This window comes from Castanea sativa, chromosome 11 (genome assembly GCF_040712315.1).
Source record: "Castanea sativa cultivar Marrone di Chiusa Pesio chromosome 11, ASM4071231v1".
Taxonomy (NCBI): Eukaryota; Viridiplantae; Streptophyta; class Magnoliopsida; order Fagales; family Fagaceae; genus Castanea; species Castanea sativa.
In genome coordinates, this window is record NC_134023.1 from 5346910 (window position 1) to 5357404 (window position 10495).

General features: G+C 35.0%; 1 pseudogene; it reads right to left on the reverse strand.

Moving 5' to 3' along the window:
* Positions 1 to 2187: 2187 nt before the first annotated feature.
* LOC142617688 (pentatricopeptide repeat-containing protein At2g33680-like) lies at positions 2188 to 4512 on the reverse strand (annotated as a pseudogene).
* Between the last annotated feature and the right edge of the window lie 5983 nt (positions 4513 to 10495).

Here is a 10495-nt window from a genome sequence, read left to right on the forward strand (position 1 = left end):
ACAAAAACACAGAGTCAAAAAGCCAAAAGCCAAAAAAAATAAATAAAAAAATACCATAAGCACAAATTCACTCATCAATAAAAACACAAACACCACAAGCACAAATTCTGAGATTTTGAAGGATAAATTAATTACTCGAGTGTGAAGTGTGAAGGCTGAAGCAAATCAAGCCAGCAGCGGTGTCACGATGAAGTGTCATGACGAGATGAATATCGCGTGGTGGGTGTCACGTGGGTTTGTGAGATGGGTCTCGCATGGTGGTGGCATCACGGCATGGGCTGCAGCAAGATTTCAAGCTCTTATCTCTCAGTTTCTCCATGTCGCATTTTGGCGGCTTCATGGCGTGGACAGCGACAAGGTCTCTCTCTGTTTCTTGCTCTCACTAAAAAGAGAGGAGCAAACTAAGTTGTCTTTAGAGCTTTGCTACAGTAATATTTTAAAGAATTTAATTTTCCCATTTCTAAATGTTCAAATACATTTAAAATCCATATGCTAAATGTAAAAGTCTCACTATAACCAAGCCAAAGCAACAAGGCCGTATGCTTCTATGCAGTTTCACCATACTATGAAAAATGGTTCAATGACATCCTCATGGAGAGGCATTACTACTCCCAACAGTACTGAAACAATTAAACAAACAAAACAGTTGTTTTACATGGAAGAAAAGAAATATCTACCAAAAAACATCTCCAAATCCATTGTGCTAACTGCTAACCTGAGCTTCCACTCACTCACACCACTCTTTATAGCCATCACCACCAAATGCTCATTTAAACTCACTCCCCAAGTAAGCATTAATGGATTTTATGCTGTCAACACTTACCACCCTATAATAACTTCCTAAATGCAGATTCTTATCTTGTCATATTGTACGTCCCCCTCACTTGTAACACATGTCAACACAAATCAACAGAGACATTGAATCTTCCATTTTCTTGGCAATGGCACCACCGACCAAGATCTCCTAAATCTGGTTGACTCCTTTCACATCCAGAAAATGTCAAAAAATGGCAGATTCGTTCACATTAATTGTTATGGGCATTCTTGCATATAACTGAGCTCTAGATGCAGGCAATATGCCCATAAATAATGATTCCCTATTAAGCTTCCCAACAAGATAGTAGACAAAAGGTCCAGCAGAAAATTTGATGAGCTAATTTCTATTAGGGTCCGGTTAATGTGTGCCCTTAGGGCACACATTAACAAAATCTTTTCTATTAAATCATAGCCTATCATTCCTTCTTCAAAATGATGTGTAGAGTCCAATGTTTCCCAAGAAACCATGGCTTTTGACTCCAGTGTCAATCATGTTATCTGGAACTCTTTTCCTAGCAAATGATACTCGTGTGTGAACTTTGAAGACAAATACACAGCATGCTAACATATATATGGTTTACTTGTGGAACTGTTTTCGCCAAAATTGATGACAGCATCTTGTAGGGCTGGGTTTCTAGGTATATTATGTGCCATATTTCAGCATTTGATGCATTAGGATTTGGTATTTGATTGACTTGTTTGGGAATGTCTAGGAAGCAAGGACACGGACACGGACACGGATATCAGTACGGATACAACATGGTGATATTGCAATTTTTGAAAAATTAGGATATAACACTTCGCATATTAATTAATTATTAAATATATTTTAAAATATTGTGAAACAGTACTTATTTTTTCATATAATGTTAAACATTTATCAATTTAAGAGCAATAATGGATGATAAAGTGAATTCATGACTAGTAAATAATGTCTAGAAATTAGAATACAAACCAAGAATAAGATCCAAAAGAGTAAATAAAAGATAACTAGATAAGTGTTTCAAGATTGAAACTAAAAAGATATAAAAGATAAGTGTCCTAGCTGTGTCCCGCAATTTTTATTATTATTTAAAAAAACAAAAAAAGAAACGGCTAGGACACACGTTCAAAAGTGCCCCAGATGTGTCCCTTGTCCAACATGGTTATACGGGTATGACACCATAAATGAAGTGTACGTGCTTCCTAGGGAGACGTCAAGGTGCTTTAATTCACAATGCATTAAATTTAAAATTCATGTAAAAAAACCTAAAAAATCATTAATCTATTCTCTCCAATGGTTTTGAAAAATAAAAAAGTTCATAACTAATGTAGAAAAATTAGTGCCATATATAAAGAACATGCACAACTAACCCATTATAGGCAGACAATTATCCTTTGATATGAAATATTTTTAATATTCTATTTACATTTACAAGAAAAAAGAGAAAAAAGGTAACATTACCATTCGCATAATAAAGTTACATGATTTTCTAAAAGAAAAAAAGTGACAAATTTCAATGATATTTTTTTTAGATTAATTGAGACAATTGCATTATAGGCAAACATCCCAAGTTAACTTTCTTGTAATCCAAATTCAAAGTGTTAAAGAAGTTAATTCAAAAGTGGGTTCATAACCTTCATCCTCCATTAGTTTGGCTAACATCCGTAGCTCTCCACGTATTTCTCCAATATGTGGGTGCATCTGGTCTCCAACAACAAACACATGGGTCATATTCTTCAGGTCAATCCAGCTACAACCAGGTTCTTTATTCACCCCTCGAAGTTACATTATCTTCCTAACCCGTTCTACTTCTTCCCGCTTACCCAAAGCAGTATAGATACTCGACAACAAAACATAAGCAGATGATTCTTGTGAGCCTAACTCCATTAGCTTCTCTCCATTATAGGCTCCTAATTTGTAATTATGATAGTTCTTACAAGCACCTAACAAGATCCGCCATAAACACAAACCATGATCGATAGTTGCAGATTCAATAAATGCTTTGGCCTCATTGAGCTTTCCCGCACGGCTCAAGATATCAACCATGCAAGCATAATGTTCTAATCTTGGAACTATGCCAAATTTATCAAACATCATCCTGAAATAAACCCTACCTTGCTCCACCAATCCCATGTGGCTACAAGCAGAGAGGATATTCACAAATGTCACATCATCGGGCTTTGTGTTCTCCAATTGCATCTCCTCAAACAGCTTTAAAGCTTCATGACCACGCCCATTTGAGAAAGGCCTGATATCACTACATTCCACGACACTACATCCCTCGTAGGCATCCTCCTAAACACAAGGTCCACATCTTCCAGACTCCCACACTTTGCGTACATAGTAGAAAGAGCACTTCCAATTGGAATTTCAACACTAAATCCATACTTAATGATACGGGCATGAATTTGCCTGCCTTGCTCCAAAGCAGGGAGGCTTGAACATGCTTTCAGGACACTAGCCATGGTAAGCTCATTGAGCATAATCCCCTCCACTTGCATTCTACAATACAAACTCAACGCAGTTTCATTATTTCCATATTGTACATATCCACCAATCATAGAAGTCCATAGAACAATATCAGGTTCTCTTAAATAATCAAATCCTTTTCGAGCATCAGCAACGCTACCACATTTGGCATACATGTCAACCAAAGCTGTCATCATATATATTTGGGATTCATATCCCATCTTTAAGGAATAGCCATGTACTTGCTTTCCTTCTGTTATAGCACCAATGTCACTACAAGCATTGATGACCCCAACAAAAGTAAACACACTAGGCTTAATCCAAGAAAAATGCATATGCGAAAACAATTTCAAAGCCTTATGAGAATCCCCACTTTGTGCATAACCTGTAATCATCGCTGACCATGTTATAGAATCCTTACCACCGGACTGCTCAAACGTTTTAAGTGCATCATCTACACTCCGCATTTTGCATACATTGTAACAAGAGCGTTTTCAACAGAAACAAATGATAGCAACCCATTTTTACATGCATGACAATGGATTTACTTACCATGATTCACAAATTCAGGACTTGCCAATGCGCTAAGCACACTAGTCAAAGCAAAGTCATTCTCATCCTCCTCTTCCAGACGCATGAATTCAAAAACCTCCAAAGCATCCCCGGCCATTCGTTGCATTGCATACCCAGAAATCATAGTCGCCCAAGAAACCGAATTTCTCTCCGGCATTTTGTCAAACACCTTACGAGCTTCCAATACAAGACCCACTTTACAGTACATATTAAGCAGCGAGCTCCCAACAAAAACATCATAAAAACTCGCGGTTTTGATAGCAAGCGCATGAGCTTGCTGGCCTCCAAAAACGTCGAATACATTGGAAGCGGCAGTGAAAAACACCAGCAAAAGTGTGGGCATTTGGAATAGTGTCCTCTGCCCTCATACGTTGAAAGACTTTCATGACAAAAGAAGACCCAGTAGGACCATTGATGAGACAGTTCCATGAGACCACGTCTTTTTCAGGTATATTCTCGAACACAAGCCTGGCTTTATCTAAGTTGCCACACTTGGCGTACAAGTTGACGAGGCTGTTAGCAAGGCATACGCAGGTGGACGCGGACTTGAGGATCTGAGCGTGGAGAGCCTTGCCATTTCGGAGGTCCTTTCGTTGTGTACAGTGTAAAAGCTCGGTGAAGAAGGAAGCACGATACATATATATGTAAGGTCCTTCTCCTTATTGGCATTTCGAAAAGGTAAGTTGGTCCAAGCTCTGAAAACTGAAAGGAAATAGTAACTTAAGCTGCTTATCAGTAGCGTATGCTTTCATTATATAATAATAATAATGGGATATCATTATTAGTGAACAACATTGAACAATAAACATAAAGTAAAAGAGACATCTTTACCAATGTACAGGAAGAATAGTAGAAAGAAAGAAAGAAAGAGTGGGTATTGGGTATTGGAGACGGAAAATATAATGAGGATATGTTTAGATTCCTTATTTGGCTTAAATAAAAAATGTTTTGGTGAGAGTATAGTAGTTAATGATAAAAGTTTGTTGAAATAATTTAGTAAGTTGTACGAATAGTACTAAAAAGTACAATAAAACTTATAAATAGTAGCAAAAATAAGTTAGTAAAAATAATTTTTGCCACTGAGCCTTTGTTTGGGAAGAGCATTTTGCGCGTTTCCTAGTAGAAGTGTTTTTTTTTGTAGGTCCCGTGCACAGTTTACGAGACCCACAACTACCATATTCACTAACTTTTTATTTAAAATTGGCTTTCAAGGTACTATTTATACATTTAAAAATTATTTTGCTATTATGTTTTTAATTTTTAATAATAAGCTGTATCCAAACAAACCCGAATCTTCGAATGATTTCACTTAGTAACATTTTGAGCTTTAGACCCAACAACAAAGCTTAGTGGTAGTGGTACATACGGTATTATGTGGCTTAGGAATACCCATTTTTCCAGAGAGCCTTAGGGCGGCGGAAACTGAAAATAAAAAGTGTACTGTTGGGTTTACTAGGTTTTGGGCGGGCCTTTATTAATGATAATGAAAAATGTTAAACATTATAAAAATGTAGTCTTTACTCTTTACCCGTCTCTCACTACCGAGTCCCGTGACCGTCTCTCTATTGAGGAGTGACTAGTCTACTGCACTGATTGTCACTGAAGCGCCCATCATTCAAGTCGATTCTAACTCTCAACAAGTAACTCATCTCTCTCTCTCTCCTTTCTTTCTGTTTTTAATTGGTTTCTCTCTCTTCATTACTTCTGTTTTTAATTTCTCCATGATTGAGAAACTTCCTGAAATCTCTCGCCGTCAAATCTATGTATGTGTGTCTAAGTATGAGATTTTTATCTTCAATTTTATATTTTCAATCGCTTGGAAATGTGTTCTTCTTGACCGTGTACAATCAATGTGCACTAGATTTTTACCAGGACACTGCTCTGTTTGGACTTTGAGAAAATTGCAATTAAAATTTTAATTTTTTTCAAGAAAGTAGTTGGCTTGAAGTTTTTTGGTGTTGGGTAATATGGTTATATTGTATTTTGAATTTTGGTTATAGATTTGAGGCACTTTTATAAATTGAAGAGATTAAAAAAGAAGAGGCACTTTTAAACTGAGATAAGGTAAACATAACACATCAAATGATCCACATTAATAATTTTTAAGAAGAAAAGGAAAAATTACACCTAGAATGACAAATACTGTTGTTTTTGTTATTTAAAGTGGTGGTGCCTCCCTTTATCTCATAAATTTTATAAAGAAAGTAATCATTTGGATAATCTGGGTATTCTTGAATTTTTTTTGTGAACAAAATTTATAAGTCAATTTGATATCAAGTAAGTTACTGGTTATATATATATATATATATATTTGAGAAACTGGTTATACTATAAATTTCAATGAAGTATTACTGTAGCAAAGCTCTAAAGACAATTTATTTGATAGGAAAAAAGAGAGGAACAAACTAAATTGTCTTTAGAGGTTTGCTACAGTAATATTTTATAGGATTTAATTTTCCCATTTCTAAATGTCCAAATACATTTAAAATCCATATACTAAATGTAAAAGTCCCACTATAACCAAACCAAACCAACAAGGCCATATGCTTCTATGCAGCTTCACCATACTATGAAAAATGATTCAACGACATCCTCATGGAGAGGCATTACTACTCCCATTATCTTTTCTGCAGTACTGAAACAATTAAACAAACAATACAGTTGTTTTACATGGATGAAAAGAAATATCTACCAAAAGACATCTCCAAATCCATTGTGCTAACTGCTAACCTAAGCTTCCACTCACTCACACCACTCTTTATAGCCATCACCACCAAATGCTCATTTAAACTCACTCCTCAAGTAAGCATTCATGGATTTTATCCTGTCAACACTTACCACCTTATAATAACTTCCTAATGGTAGATTCTTATCTTGTCATATTGTACATCCCCCTCACTTGTAACTCATGTGAACACAAATTAACAGAGACATTGAATCTTCCATTTTCTTGCCAATGGCACCACCAACCAAGATCTCCTGAATCTGATTGATTCCTTTGACATCCAGAAAATGTAAAAAAATGGCAGATTCGTTCGCATTAATTTTTATGGGCTTTCTTGCATATAACTGATCTCTAGATGCAGGCAATATGCCCATGAATAATGATTCTCTATTAAGCTTCCCAACAAGCTAGTAGACAAAAGGTACAGCAGAAAATTTGATGAGCTAATTTCGATTAAATCATAGCCTATCATTCCTTCTTCAAAATGATATATATGTAGAGTCCAATGTTTCCCAAGAAACCATGGCTTTTGACTCCAGTGTCAATCATGTTATCTTGAACTCTTTTCCAAGCAAATGATACTCGTGTTTGAACTTTGAACACAAATACACAGCATGCTAACATATATATGGGGTTTACTTGTGGAACTGTTTTTGCCAAAATTGATGACAGCATCTTGTACGGCTGGTTTTCTAGGTATATTATATATGTGCCCTATTTCAGCATTTGATGCATTAGGATTTGGTATTTGATCGAACTGTTTGGGAATGTCTAGGAAGCAAGGACACAAACACAGGTATGTGTATGGATACAACATGGTGATATTGCAATTTTTGAAAAATTAAGATATGACACGGTGGAGATACGCATATTAATTAATTATTAAATATATTTTAAAATATTGTTAAACATTTATTTTTTCATATAATGTTAAACATTTATCAAATTAAGAGCAATAATGGATAAGTGAATTCATGACTAATAAATGATGTTTAGAAATAAGAATACAAACTAAGAATAAGATCCAAAAGAGTAAATAAAAGATAACTAAATAAGTGTTTCAAGATTGAAACTAAAAAGATATAAAAGACAAGTGTCCTAGCTGCATCCCGCAATTTTTATTATTATTTAAAAAAAAAAAAAAAGCTAGGACACATGTGTAGAAGTCTCCCAGATGTGTCCCTTTTCCAACATGGTTACACGAGTATGACACTACAAATAAAGAGTACGTGCTTCCTAAGGAGACGTCAAGGTGCTTTAATTCACAATGCATTAAATTTAAAAATTCATGTAAAAACCTAAAAAATCATTAATCTATTCTCTCCAATGGTTTTGGAAAATCAAAAAGTTCATAACTAGTGTAGAAAAATTAGTGCCACATATAATGAACATGCACAACTAACCCATTATAGGCAGACAATTATCCTTTGGTATGAAATATTTTTAATATTCTATTTACATTTACAAGAAAAAAGAAAACAAAGATAACATTACCATTCACATAAAAGTTACAGAGGTATGTGCTTGCATTATTATATGGTAATGGAAAGGGATCATGATGAAAAGAGTAGTGAAAAATCTATCGAAAAGTTAATCCAATCCAATCTAGTACTATATAATTCTATATGGATAAATGTCAAGATATTTATTAAACCAAAAAAGGTTTAAGAATAATTGATTTTCTCATATCACAATCGCGCAAGAAAGAGCTATACAAGACACAAATACAACAAACATGGCCTCCCCCATAAATTTTTATTAAAAAGAAAAAAAAAAAAAAGCCAAAATCTTTTCTTATAACAATTTCTTCAGACCACTTTTATTTATTCACCCACAAATCACAAGCTCTTTTTCATTTAATTAAAGTTGCTAGATACGCACCGACATAAGTCATGTCCACTAAGAACTTAGTAGTTTTGGCAATGGGATTGGGCTTGCCAGCAATCCGAAACCCTCTCTCGCATCCCATGTAGGCGATCCGGGCTTGAATGATGTAGGACCTCAGGGTACGATAGTCACCAACCGACATGGCGTACAAGGAGTATTTGAGGTAGCCAACGGAACTGTCAAATTTCGATTTGCAATCATCAATTTCGGTGGACTTGTTTTGCCTTTGAGCCACTACCTTTGCAACTTTGCTCTGGTAAACCAATTTGTGAACAGCTGCAATTGAGGCTTCACGAGGGTCAGTCCGGTTATAGACAATTGAATAACATATTTGCTGATTAGGAGATTCGTCGCATAGGCCAGCGCCATGAGCCTGGCCAATGAGGAGGATGACGGCTGTCGCTAAAAAGACACAAGAGAAAAAGGTGTAGTCCTTGAAAGCCATTGTTTTTATTAGATTTAATAACTACACCGCTTTCTCTGATGTTGGGGTTTAGTGAAAGATGACTTATAATATGGTTGAGAAGTGATTTATGCAATTTTCAGAAGGCTATTTATAGAACAGAAATGCTATGTCAACATTTTCTATAGCAAAGTGTTTGAATAGAAACCACCGTAACTTTTTTGTTTTTTTACGAATTGAGAGGATTAGAGGGGTTGGTTTGTGAGGTTTACCTTAATTAGTGCAAAAATTTAGGGTGTGTTTTTTACTTTTTTAAAGAACAAATTGAAGTGACAAGTTAGACATCTTTTGGTTCAAATAGTTTCTCAAAAACAATGCGGTTATCAATAGAAGTTATTTATCTGTAGTGGACTTTAAAATAGGAGAGGAGAAGGATTTTGATGAGCCTCTTTTACCATCGAAGGTCAATTTTTTTTCTTTTTTTAATGGAAAATCAACTATTTTTGAACAATATGGGCAATTCAAATTTCCTGTCCCACTTTTATTGTTTCACGATTTACTCCATTAATCACTATTTGTTATGTATTCATTTAACTTTCATTATAAAACAACCAAAGTTAAAAATGAAAAAAAGAAGAAGAAGAATAATTAGCCACATTGCATGATTGCAAGTTATGATTAGTGGATTACAAAAATTGCCATAGAGAATTTGTGTTCCACTTATCTAACATGCACCCAACTAGATTACATGAAGCAAATGACAAAAAATGATAATTTAAAATATATAGGACACTACAAAAATATAAAATTGTAACATCTACATCTTCTTGGTTTAGGAGTTTAAACCAATTAGAGGAAGCATAAACTCCTCAGTCCCTGCACGAGCTCCTTTCCAACTCTTATCAGAAAGCTTATGATAATAGCTTAAGTTTTCACTACTATCTTGGTTTTGATAGGTAATATAGCATCAATTTTATATTTAATTAAACATAAATATGTGAGTTTGAAAGACTTCATTGAAATAACTTCATTACGTGTATCTTTCTCTTGTGGGATATTAAAACTAATTAGCTAATCATACAGACATCTAGCCAAAAGAATTCAAGGGTCAAGATTAATAGAGGCTTGGTTTTTGAAGCATATTAAGTAATAAACTTGTAAGAGTAAAAAATGGTAGAATTTTAGACACCTCATTTTGTACCTGGTTTATAAAATTTAGTCTCTAGTCCCAATGATGAGCTTGACATGTCTACAAAATGTAATTGAAGTTATTTTGATAGTTTGAAAGTAATCACAACTAAAAAGTGTTGAAATCGCTTTGGAAATGGTGCTGAAAAATGACCTCTGCTCACTTTTTTAACATATTAGAGGACTCTTTGTTGGGATTAGAATTTGGAACACAATGAGTGGTGGCTGATCTACGAGTTAGGTGGGGTTGGGTGCCTAACACACCTTCCACCATGGTCCACCCTAGACCAAAGCGTACTCCCACAAAGTGAACCAAAACTTGTTGCAAGCTTTGGTGCCCACAGTGGCAACTCTGCTAGGGAGGGAGAAGTTTAACTCCAATGTGTTCAATTTCCTAATCCTAACAAAGGATTTTTTAATATGGTTTTGCATACACTTTCACTTGATTCTT